Here is a 12,908-nt window from a genome sequence, read left to right on the forward strand (position 1 = left end):
CAAAAATCCAAAAGTTGCATGTTTTCTTTCACATGTGGAATGTAGACCTAATACAAATACAAGCAATATTATGAAAAGTAGATCAAGTTAGGAGGAGGTCACATATGGAAGACAGAGGGTAAAAGAAGGAAGTTAAGAAGGTGAATATGGTTGATGTACTTTCTACACAAAATTGATTATGTATTTTTAAACCTGTTGAAATCACAAGAAAGGGACTAAGGTAGAAAGCAGAAAAATAGAGAAGAACCAATTCAGGTTATAATACATATATACATGGAAATATCACGAGAAAGCCATGGTATAGTTATCTTGAACAAAGAAAAATGTCATTTTTTTCTTTTATAAAAACAAAGAACAGGAGTGCAAAACAGTTTTGTCTGTGTTGTTAGTACAATCAGGAATGAATGATGTGAGGAGTGGGTGTACAAGGGTGAATATGGTGTAAATATTTTGTACACATGAATGTAAATGTAAAAATAAGACCTGTTGAAACTATTCCAGGGATGTGGGTAGGGAGATAAAGGAGAATGTTGGAAGTAGTTCAACTATGATGTATCAACTATGATGTATCATAAGAACTTTTAAAAATGTCAAAATGTATCCCAGTACAACAATAATAAAAAAAATTAAAAATGAACAATTACAAGAAAAAGAAAGAATTAATACAAAGAAAAAACATCAACATTAAGAAAAATAAAAATTAGGTTATTTTTCTTTGAAAATGAAGATGAATATGGTTGTTATACTTTCCATACAAGAATGAATATGGAATTTTTAAGCTTGTTGAAATCATCATAAAAAGGGGAATAAGGGCAAAAGGAGAAAAAAAGAGGATATGAACCACTTGGGATAAAATACATATATACATGGAAATGTCACAATGAAACTCCCTGTAGAGGTATTTTATTTATTTAATTATTAAAAAAAATTTATTCATATGTGCATACATTCTTTGGGCCATTTCTCCCCCTGCGTCCCCCCACCCACTCCCTGCCCCCTCCTTCTCCCTCCTAGCCCCCTTGCTTCCAGGCAGAACCTGTTCTGCCCTCTTTTCCAATTTTGTTGAAGAGAAGATAAGCAATTATAAGAAAGACGTAACATTTTTGCTAGTTTGACATAAGGATAACTATACAGAAAGGTTCTTAGCATTGCTTCCATGCACATGTGTATTACAACCTGAATTGATTCATCTCTACTAGACCTCTTCACTACTTCCCAGTCACCTTCCCATAGTGACATCTGTCGTTTTAAGGTTACTATAGTAACTCCTCTACAGTGGACACATCAAACACTTACAAGTTTTGGGTTTCCTCCTTTTCCTATTTCTCATGTATGTGTTCTCCCTTTAGCGTGTGACCTATGCCCAATATTACTGCATTTGTTTTAGGTCTAAAATCCACATATGAGGGAGAAAATATGATTTTTCATCTTTTGAGCCTGGCTGATTTCACTTAAAATTATGTTCTCCAGTTCCATCCATTTAATTGGGAATGAAAAGATTTCATTCTTCTTCATGACTGAGTAAAATTCCATTGTGTATAAATACCACATTTTTGTAATCCATTCATCAGTAGTGGGGCATCTTGATTTCCATAACTTGGCTATTGTGAATAGTGCTGCAATAAACATGGGTGTGCAGGTGCCTCTGGAGTAACCTGAGTCGCATTCCTTGGGTATATCCCTGGGAGTGGGATTGGTGGATCATATGGCAGATCTATGTTTAATTTTTTAAGAAGCCTCCATATTGTTTTCCAGAGTGGTTGTACTAGCTTGCATTCCCACCAGCAATGTATGAGGGTTCCTTTTTCCCCACATCCTTGCCAACATTTGTTGTTGGTGTTTTTGAAAGTAGCTATTCTAACAGGGGTGAGCTGGAATTTTAGAGGGGTTTTGATTTGCATTTCCTTTATGGCCAGAGATGGTGAGAATTTTTTCATGTGTTTTTTGGCCATTTGAATTTCATCTTTTGAAAAAGTTCTGTTTAGTTCAGTTCCCCATTTCTTTATTTGTTCATTTACTTGGTGGGGGTTAGTTTTTTTGAGCTCCCTGTATATTTTAATTATCAGTCCTTTGTCTGCTATGTAGCTAGCAAATATTTTTTCCCACTCTGTGTGTGTTCTCTTCAGTTTAGAGACATTTCTTTTGTTGTGCAGAAGATTTTTAATTTCATGTAGTCCCATTTGTCCATCCTTTCTCTTAGTTTTTGAGCTGGTGGGGTTCTATTGAGGAAGTCCTTGCCTATACCTATTGCTTCCAGAGCATTCCCTGCTCTTTTCTGTACTAGCTTCAAAGTTTTGGGTCTGATATTAAGGTCCTTGATCCATTTTGAGTTGATACTAGTACAGGGTAATAAACACGGATCGAGTTTCTGTTTATTGCAGGCAGATAACCACGTTTGCCAGCAACATTTGTTGTAGAGGCTGTCTATTTTCCATCATATGTTTTTGGCGCCTTTGTCAGAAATAAGTGGGCATAGCTGTGTGGACTCATATCCTGGTTCTCTATTCTGTTCCACTGGTCTTCACATCTGTTTTTGTGCCAGTAGCATGCTATTTTTATTGCTATTGCTCAGTAATATAGTTTAAAGTCGGGTATTGTGATACCTCCAGCATTGCTCTTTTTACTGAGTATTGCCTTGACTATTCAGTCTCTTGTATTTCCAAATGAACTTTAGGGTAGATTTTTCAATCTCTGTGATGAATGTCATTGGGATTTTCATGGGAATTGCATTAAATATGTAGGTTGCTTTTAGTAGTATAGCCATTTTTACTATGCTGATTCTATCAATCCATGAGCATGGGAGATCTTTCCACCTTCTGTAGTCTTCCTCTATCTCTTTCTTCAGACGTTTGTAGTTCTTCTTGTAGAGGTCATTCAGGTCCTTTGTTAAACTTACTCCCAGGTATTTGATTTTCTTTTAGGCTATTGCAAATGGAATTGTTTTCATATATTCTTTCTCAATTTGTTCATTTTTGGTGTAAGAAAAGCTAATGAGGGGAATTCCAAGATGGCGGCTAGAGGTAGGAAGCAGAAAGTGACCCTCCTATAGTGAAATCTTGGAGAGATGCTGGAGACACACTTTGCAGGCATAATCACCGAGAAAAGGCGTAACTTTGACCCCTCCACATCTCCAGCCGGCGCAGAGAATCTCCACTTCATGTTAAATGGAGAAACGAGGAGGGCCCCCGGGGCCGCCAGTGGCCGGTGCCCATACGGCTTGGGAAGACGCAGACCAGGTGAGCTTCACGGTACCGCGGTAGCCCCACAGACAAGCCTGGGCCAGAGCAGCATAGCCCCCTGGACAGACTGACCTCCACCCGGGAAAAAAAGAGAAACTGAGTAATAAGCAATAAGAACAGTTAAGACACGCTGGAAAGAGGGTGGGGTGCCCTGAGCGCTGAAGATTGGGGGAAGGGAAGCCTTCCCAGGACTGTAAATAAACAAGCCAGGTGGGCCGGAGAGCCTCTGGCGGGAGTGGGGCGCGCGCCTAGCAACCAGGAGCGGGGACGCTTGTGAGAGGAGGGAAGACCCACTTCCCACGTGAACTGTAAACAAACATGGCAGCCGGCAGGAGCAGCAGCACCACCCAGTAAGCAGGAGCAGGAAAGCTTCTGAAAGTGGCAGTGGGAGGAAAACTTCAGAGGAGAGGGGGGAAGACCCACCTCCCACATGAACTGTAAATAAACACGCAGGCCTGACAATGCGGGGGCAGTGTCACCTTTCCCAGTGCTTGGAAAGGGGAAAGCCTGTAGCAGAGGATCCCGCACAGGAGAACTCTGAACAAACAAAGCCTGTGTGACCAGGTGAGTGCTAGCTCACCCCAGAGATCTGCATAAATAACGCTGCCAGCTACAGGCTGAGAGCAGCAGGCAGGCAAGCCACAGTTGCAGATACCACTCTCAGAACTGTCTCCAGACTCTTTTTTTTTCTTTTTCTCCCTACCTTTGATGAGAGAACAACCGAATTACACCTGCAAGCCGAAAAACTTACTGAAACTGTATTGCATTTGAACTGGGGACACTTGGTGGGGCTTTTTTTTTTCTTTCTTTTTTTTCTTGTGTGTGTGTGTGTGTGTAGTTTCGTTCTACTTTATGCATCCCCTTTGATGAGACAACTACAGAAAAACATCTGAGGCACCAACTCCAGGACTGGAGATTGAGACGGACATCCAAATTATTAAGACTGAAACTGCATTGCATATAAACTTGGAAGTTTTTTGGTTTTTTTTTTAATTTTCTATTTTCCATTTTATTTTAATTCATTTTTATATATAGATATTACTTTCATTTACTTATTTTTTATTTTTTTATCTTTGATTTTCAATCCTCTCTCTGTCTCTCTATTGTCTGTTCAGCTTACTGTCGATTAGTACACTAACACTCCCTGTTTATACCTTTGAAACTCTCTTGTCTGATACCTTGTTCTGCTTTCTCCCTCTTGTCTGTATATTTGTTTTCCCCTTTTCTTTAACTTCTTGCTTTCCATCTCAGCTCACTCTTGCATTCTAAATATTACCATTGTTATTATTACAAGCTAGAAAATACTTAATTACACACAGTACAGGGACAGTAACAACACCAAGGACAATGACGGGAAGACAGAAAAAACAGGGAAACCAGTTTCCCCACAGCAAAAAATTAGTACAGGAACCAGAGGGGAATGAAGAGAACAGAAACTCAGAGCCAGACTCCAACAAAATGAAGATAAACTATGCCAAAGGACCCAATGAAGCCCACAAGAATAATTTAAAAGAAGACATACTACAAGTACTCAATGAGAATTTTATAGAGATGATACTGGATAGGGTCAACCAAAATGTACAGGAGACACTCAAGAAATTCCAAGACAATAAAAATAGAGAATTTGAAAAAACAAAAGAAGAAATAAAGGAAACCATAGAAGCACTGTATAAACACCAAAGTGAAAGAGAGAACACAGTGAATAAATGGATAAATGAACTCAGGACAAAAATAGACAACAATAAAGAAGAAAACTGCCAGGATATGGAAAACCTCAGAAAAAAGAACGAAACAGAACTGCAAAACAAAACGGAAGACCAATCCAGCAGAATAGAACAAACAGAAGACAGAATCTCAGAACTTGAAGATGAAATGGTAATTAAAGGAAAAACTGAAGAACTATTAATTAAACAACTCAAGACCTGTGAAAAGAAAATGCAAGAACTCACTGACTCCATCAAAAGACCAAACTTGAGTTTGGTATTTGGAGAAGAGGGGCAAGTGAAGGGAATGCGTAATATATTCAACAAAATAATAACGGAAAATTTCCCAAATCTAGAGAAAGATATTCCCATACAAATGCAAGAGGCCTCCAGGACACCAAACAGACCAGATCAAAATAGAACTACTCCATGACATATCATCATTAAAACAACAAATTCAGAAACTAAGGAAAGAATATTGAAGGCTGTAAGAGAGAAAAAACAAGTAACATACAAAGGTAAACCCATCAAAATCACAGCAGACTTCTCAACAGAAACATTAAAAGCAAGAAGAGTGTGGGGTGAGATCTTCTGGGCACTGAATGAAAATAACTTCAACCCCAGGATAGTCTACCCAGCAAAGCTATCATTCAAAATAGATGGAGCAATAAAAGTCTTCCATGATAAGCAGAAACTAAAACAATATGTGACCACAAAGCCACCATTACAAAAGATTCTGCAAGGGATCCTGCACACAGAAACTGACACCCAACTTAACCATGAAAAGGCAGGCAGCACCAAACCACAGGATAAGAAAAAGCAAGACAGTAGAGAGTAACATCAAGTTAGGTACACACAATCAAACCTTCAAACAACTAAGACAACTAAATGGCAGGAATCACCACATACCTATCAGTATTAACGCTTAATGTTAATGGACTTAATTCACCCATCAAAAGACACCGTTTGACAAAATGGATTAAAAAAGAAGATCCAACAATTTGTTGCTTACAGGAGACTCATCTCACCGACAGAAATAAACATATGCTTAGGATGAAAGGCTGGAAGAAGATTTACCAAGCCAATGGCCCCCGAAAACAAGCAGGAGTAGCAATACTTATCTCTGACAAAGTAGACTTCAAACCTACATTGATCAAACGAGATAAAGAAGGACATTCCATACTAATAAAAGGGGAAATAGACCAAAAGGAAATAATAATCATCAATCTGTACGCACCCAATGTCAACGCACCCAATTTCATCAAACATACCCTGAAAGACCTAAAAGCATATATAAACGCCAACACAGTGGTTGTGGGAGACTTTAACACTCCATTATCATCAATAGATAGGTCATCCAAACAAAAAATCAATAAAGAAATCCAAGATCTAAAATATGCAATAGATCAAGTGGACCTAGTAGATGTCTACAGAACATTTCATCCAACCTCTACACAATATACATTCTTCTCAGCAGCCCATGGAACCTTCTCCAAAATAGATCATATCCTAGGGCACAAAGCAAGCCTCAGCAAATATAAGAAAATAGAAATAATACCGTGCATACTATCTGACCACAATGCAGTAAAAGTAGAACTCAACAACAAAAGTAAAGACAAAAAACATGCAAACAGCTGGAAACTAAATAACTCATTACTTAATGAAGAGTGGATCATCGATGCAATAAAAGAGGAAATTAAAAAGTTCCTAGAAGTCAATGAAAATGAAAACAAAACCCACCGGAACCTATGGGACATAGCTAACTCAGTCTTGAGAGGAAAGTTTATAGCCATGAGTGCACATATTAAAAAGATTGAAAGATCCCAAATCAATGACCTAATGCTACATCTCAAACTCCTAGAAAAACAAGAACAAGCAAACCCCAAAACAAATAGAAGGAGAGAAATAATAAAAATAAGAGCTGAAATCAATGAAATAGAAACCAAAAAAACCATACAAAGAATTAATGAAACAAAAAGTTGGTTCTTTGAAAAAATAAACAAGATCGATAGACCCCTGGCAAACCTGACTAAAATGATGAGAGTAAAAACCCAAATTAGTAGAATTAGGAATGCAAAAGGGGAGATAACAACAAACACCATGGAAGTCCAGGAAATCATCTGAGACTACTTTGAGAACCTATATTCAAAGAAATTTGAAAATCTAAAAGAAATGGACAGATTTCTAGATACATATGATCATCCAAAACTGAACCAAGAGGAAATTAATCACCTGAATAGATCCATAACACAAAATGAAATTGAAGCAGCAATCAAGAGTCTCCCCAAAAAGAAAAGTCCACGACCTGATGGATTCTCTGCTTAATTCTATCAGACCTTTAAAGAAGAACTGATACCAACCCTCCTTAAACTGTTCCACGAAATAGAAAGGGAAGGAAAACCGCCAAACACATTTTATGAAGCCAGTATTACACTTATCCCAAAACCAGGCAAAGACACCTCCAAAAAGGAGAACTATAGGCCAATCTCCTTAATGAACATTGATGCAAAAATCCTCAACAAAATAATGGCAAACCGAATTCAGCAACACATCAAAAAGATTATTCACCACGACCAAGTAGGCTTCATCCCAGGGATGCAGGGGTGGTTCAACATATGAAAATCAATAAACGTAATAAACCACATTAACAGAAGCAAAGACAAAAACCACTTGATCATCTCAATAGATGCAGAAAAAGCCTTTGATAAGATCCAACATCATTTCATGATAAAAGCTCTAAGAAAACTAGGAATAGAAGGAAAGTTCCTCAACATTATAAAAGCTATATATGACAAACCTATAGCCAGCATTATACTTAATGGAGAAAAATTAAAACCATTCCCTCTAAAATCAGGAGCCAGACAAGGATGCCCAGTATCTCCACTCCTATTCAACATAGTACTGGAATTCCTAGCCAGAGCAATTAGGCAAGAAGAAGGAATAAAAGGAATACAAATAGGTAAAGAAACTGTCAAAATATCCCTATTTGCAGACGACATGATCCTATACCTTAAAGATCTAAAAAACTCTACTCAGAAGCTTCTAGACATCATCACTAGCTATAGCAAGGTAGCAGGATATAAAATCAACATAGAAAAATCATTAGCATTTCTATACACTAACAATGAGCAAACGGAAAAAGAATGTATGAAAACAATTCCATTTACAAGAGCCTCAAACAAAATCAAATACCTAGGTGTAAACCTAACAAAAGATGTGAAAGACCTCTACAAGGAAAACTATACACTTCTGAAGAAAGAGATTGAGGAAGACTATAGAAAGTGGAGAGATCTCCCATGCTCATGGATTGGTAGAATCAACATAGTAAAAATGTCAATACTCCCCAAAGTAATCTACATGTTTAATGCAATTCCCATCAAAATTCCAATGACATTCATTAAAGAGATTGAAAAATCTACTGTGAAATTTATATGGAAACACAAGAGGCCACGAATAGCCAAGGCAATACTCAGTCAAAAGAACAATGCAGGAGGTATCACAATACCTGACTTCAAACTATATTACAAAGCAATAACAATAAAAACAGCATGGTACTGGCACAAAAACAGACATGAAGACCAGTGGAACAGAATAGAGGATCCAGATATGATGCCACACAACTATGAGCAACTTATCTTTGACAAAGGAGCTAAAAATATACGATGGAGAAATAGCAGCCTCTTCAACAAAAACTGCTGGGAAAACTGGTTAGCAGTCTGCAAAAAACTGAAACTAGACCCATGTATATCACCCTATACCAAGATTAACTCAAAATGGATCAAGGATCTTAATATCAGACTCCAAACTCTTAAGTTGATACAAGAAAGAGTAGGAAATACTCTGGAGTTAGTAGGTATAGGCAAGAACTTTCTCCATGAAACCCCAGCAGCACAGCAACTAAGAGATAGCATAGATAAATGGGACCTCATAAAACTAAAAAGCTTCTGTTCATCAAAAGAAATGGTCTCTAAACTGAAGAGAACACCCACAGAGTGGGAGAAAATATTTGCCAACTATACATCAGACAAAGGACTGATAACCAGAATATACAGGGAACTTAAAAAACTAAATTCTCCCAAAACTAATGAACCAATAAAGAAATGATCATGTGAACTAAACAGAACTTTCTCAAAAGAAGAAATTCAAATGGTCAGAAAACACATGAAAAAATGCTCACCATCTCTAGCAATAAAGGAAATGCAAATTAAAACCACACTAAGATTCCACCTCACCCCTGTTAGAATAGCCATCATCAGCAACACCACCAACAACAGGTGTTGGCAAGGATGCGGGGAAAAAGGAACCCTCTTACACTGTTGGTGGGAATGTAGACTAGTACAACCACTCTGGAAAAATATTTGGAGGCTACTTAAAAAGCTGGACATCGATCTACCATTTGATCCAGCAATACCACTCTTGGGGATATACCCAAAAGACTGTTACTCCAGAGGCACCTGCCCATCCATGTTTATTGCGGCACTATTCACAATAGCCAAGCTATGGAAACAGCCAAGATGCTCCAGCACTGACGAATGGATTAAGAAAATGTGGTATCTATACACAATGGAATTTTATGCAGCCATGAAGAAGAACGAAATGTTATCATTCGCTGGTAAGTGGATGGAATTGGAGAACATCATTCTGCGTGAGGTTAGCCTGGCTCAAAAAACCAAAAATCGTATGTTCTCCCTCATATGTGGACATTAGATCAAGGGCAAACACAACAATGGGATTGCACTATGAGCACATGATAAAAGCGAGAGCACACAAGGGAGGGTAGAGGATAGGTAAGACACCTAAAAAACTAGCTAGCATTTGTTGCCCTTAACGCAGAGAAACTAAAGCAGATACCTTAAAGCAACTGAGGCCGATAGGAAAAGGGGAACAGGTACTAGAGAAAAGGTTAGATCAAAAAGAATTAACCTAGAAGGTAACACCCACGCACAGGAAATCAATGTGAGTCAATGCCCTGTATAGCTATCCTTATCTCAACCAGCAAAACCCCTTGTTCCTTCCTATTATTGCTTATACTCTCTCTACAACAAAATTAGAGATAAGGGCAAAATAGTTTCTTTTGGGTATTGAGGGGGGGGAGCGGGAGGGGGCGGAGCGGGTGGTAAGGGAGGGGGTGTGGGCAGGGGGGAGAAATGAACCAAGCCTTGTATGCACATATGAATAATAAAAGAAAAATGAAAAGAAAAAAGAAAAAAAAAGCTAATGATTTTTGTAAGTTGATTTTGTATCCTGCCACATTACTGAAGCTGTTTATGGTACCTAGGAGTTTTTGGGTAGAGTTTTTTTGGTCTTTAAGGTATAGGATTATATCATCTGCAAATAGAGATATTTTGACAGTTTCTTTACCTATTTGTATTCCTTTTATTTCTTCTTCTTGCCTTATTTCTCTGGCTAGGAATTCCAGGATTATGTTGAATAGGAGTGGGGAGAGTGGGCACCCTTGCCTTGTTCCTGATTTTATTGGAAATAGTTTCAGTTTTTCTCTATTAAGTATGATTATTTTTTCAAAGAACCAGCTTTTTGTTTTGTTGATTCTTTGTATGTTTTTTGGTCTCTATTTCATTAATTTTGGTCCTTATTTGTATTATTTCTCTCTTGTTTGTTTTGGGTTTTGCCTATTCTTGTTTTTCTAGGAGTTTGAGATGTAGCATTAGGTCATTGATTTGAGATCTTTCTGTCCTTTTAATATATGCACTCATGGCTATAAACTTTCCTCTTAGGACTGCCTTTGCTGTGTTCCATAGGTTCTGGTAGGTCATGTTTTCATTGTCATTAACTTCCAGGAACCTTTTAACTTCCTCTTTTATTTCATCAATGACCCATTGTTCGTTAAGCAATGAGTTATTCAGTTTCCAGCTGTTTGCATATTTTCTGCTGTTGTTTTTGTTGTTGAGTTCTAGTTTTAATGTATTGTGATTAGATAAAATGCACGGGATTATTTCTATTTTCTTATATTTGCTGAGGCTTGCTTTGTGCCCTAAGATATGGTCTATTTTGGAGAAAGTTCCATGGGTTGCTGAGAAGAATGTATATTGTGTGAATGTTGGATGAAGTATTTTAAACAAACAAAAATGTCTTCTTTTTAAATTTTTTTTAAAATGAAGGACAAGAAGGTAAAACAGGTCCTGTCTGGGAGTTGGTTTTAGTGGGGTGAGGAGTTTATAAGTAAATAGGGGGGGTATATGTTGTGGAAATTTTATGTATTTGTGTGAATGGGAAAATGTGATCAGTTGAAACTATTCCAAGACTGGGTGAAGGGAATAAAGTGTGTGGACGAGGGTGGAGTTAAACTATGATATATTGTGAGAACTTTTATAAATATCACAATGTATTCCAAGTACAACAATAACATGATAATAAAAAAAACACATTGATGTTATTCATTACCAGAAAACAGATACAAAAATGCCAGCACGACCTTGATAAAGAAGCAAAACAAAAGTTTTTCATAGAGAAATGATTGGAATTGCTTAAGGAACTTTCCAGGAAACCAGATATTTACAAGAGCCTAGCTTTGGCCTTGTCTCCCAGCATTTATTAACACAAACATATAAAGAAGGGAATCTTACTTCAACTCTTTGGTGGAAGAAGGAAGGAATTCAGTCACACAGGAAGGGGTAACCTTCAAGCTGAAACCAACATGATTCTGTGTGGCAGCCCTGGTACCAGCAAGTCCCAGATGCTGCAGCATGTGTACAACTTGGTATCCAGGTGTTAGTAACACTTGGAAAGGATTCTAGAACAGATGGCCTCGCAGCCTATGTGATGAAAGATCCTGAGACCAGACACCTGGTCCTGCAGACAGGTGCCCTTGTCCTGAGTGACAACAGCATTTGCTACATCGATGAGTTTGACAAGATGAAAGTACAATATCAGTTCTGCACAAGGTGATGGAGCAGCAGACTCTCCATCAAAACTGGGATGATTTCTCAGCTCAACACGTTAACCTGTATACTGGCAGCAACAACACCCATCAAATCTCAGTGGATTCTTAAACAACCATTGAAAACATCCAGCTACCTCACAGGTTGTTGTCAAGGTTTGATTTGATCTTCCTTATACAGGAATCTCGGGAGGAGTCATATGATAGGCATCAGGGCCATCACCTGGATGCACTGCACTATCATAGTGAGGAGCAGATGTTGAAGTAGTTCCTGGGCGTGGCAGTGCTGAAGGACTACATCAAGTATGCTCACAGCACCATCGTGCCCCAGCTGAGTGAAGAGGTCAGCCAGTTTCTCACTGAGGCTTAGGTAGACACGAGGAAGATTGGTAGCAGCCTAGGAGTGGTTTCTGCACACCTTAGACAGCTGGAGTCATTAATTTGCTTAGCAGAAGCTCATGATAAATTGAGATTTTCAAACAAAGTTGAAGCAATTGATATAGAAGAGACAAACATCTCCACTGGGAGGCTCTGAAGCAAGCAGTCTGCAACTGATCTCCTGTCTGGCATTGTGGACATATGTATTCTTACTACAGGAACAAGTGCCACTTCTCACACATGTAATGAGGAATTAGCCAAAGCATTGAGAAAAACTTTTATCTAAGAGCAAAACACCAGCTCTAAAATACCAGAAACTTTTAGAAGATATTCGTGGACAAGCTGACATAATTAGCAAAAGTATGTTTGAAGAAGCCCCATATGCCTTGGCTGATGATGGCTTCTTTATAGTGACTGGAAAAACTGTTCACTTGCTTTGAGGTCTGATTTAAACCATGCTTCTTGTGTGCTGATACTGTATGTGTGCTACCTGCAGGCCAGCCACTTCCTGCTGGCATCAGTTGCAAAAATATTCTGAAAGTGATTATTTAGCTACATAAAATTTTCTAATCTGGGTTCAATTTTCTAATATTCGTGTATTTTCTTTTTTTCAATATTTTGAATAATACAGTATGCCAATTATTGAACAAAAACAGGTCATATTCAAGAAGTAGGAGGAACACACCAACA

General features: G+C 38.1%; 1 pseudogene; it reads left to right on the forward strand.

Annotated features, from left to right (window-relative positions):
• The first annotated feature begins 11,320 nt into the window (after positions 1-11,320).
• Positions 11,321-12,658, forward strand: LOC109703312 (DNA replication licensing factor MCM4 pseudogene; annotated as a pseudogene).
• The last annotated feature ends 250 nt before the right edge of the window (positions 12,659-12,908 follow it).

The sequence above is a fragment of the Castor canadensis genome, chromosome 11 (genome assembly GCF_047511655.1).
Source record: "Castor canadensis chromosome 11, mCasCan1.hap1v2, whole genome shotgun sequence".
NCBI classification, from domain to species: domain Eukaryota; kingdom Metazoa; phylum Chordata; class Mammalia; order Rodentia; family Castoridae; genus Castor; species Castor canadensis.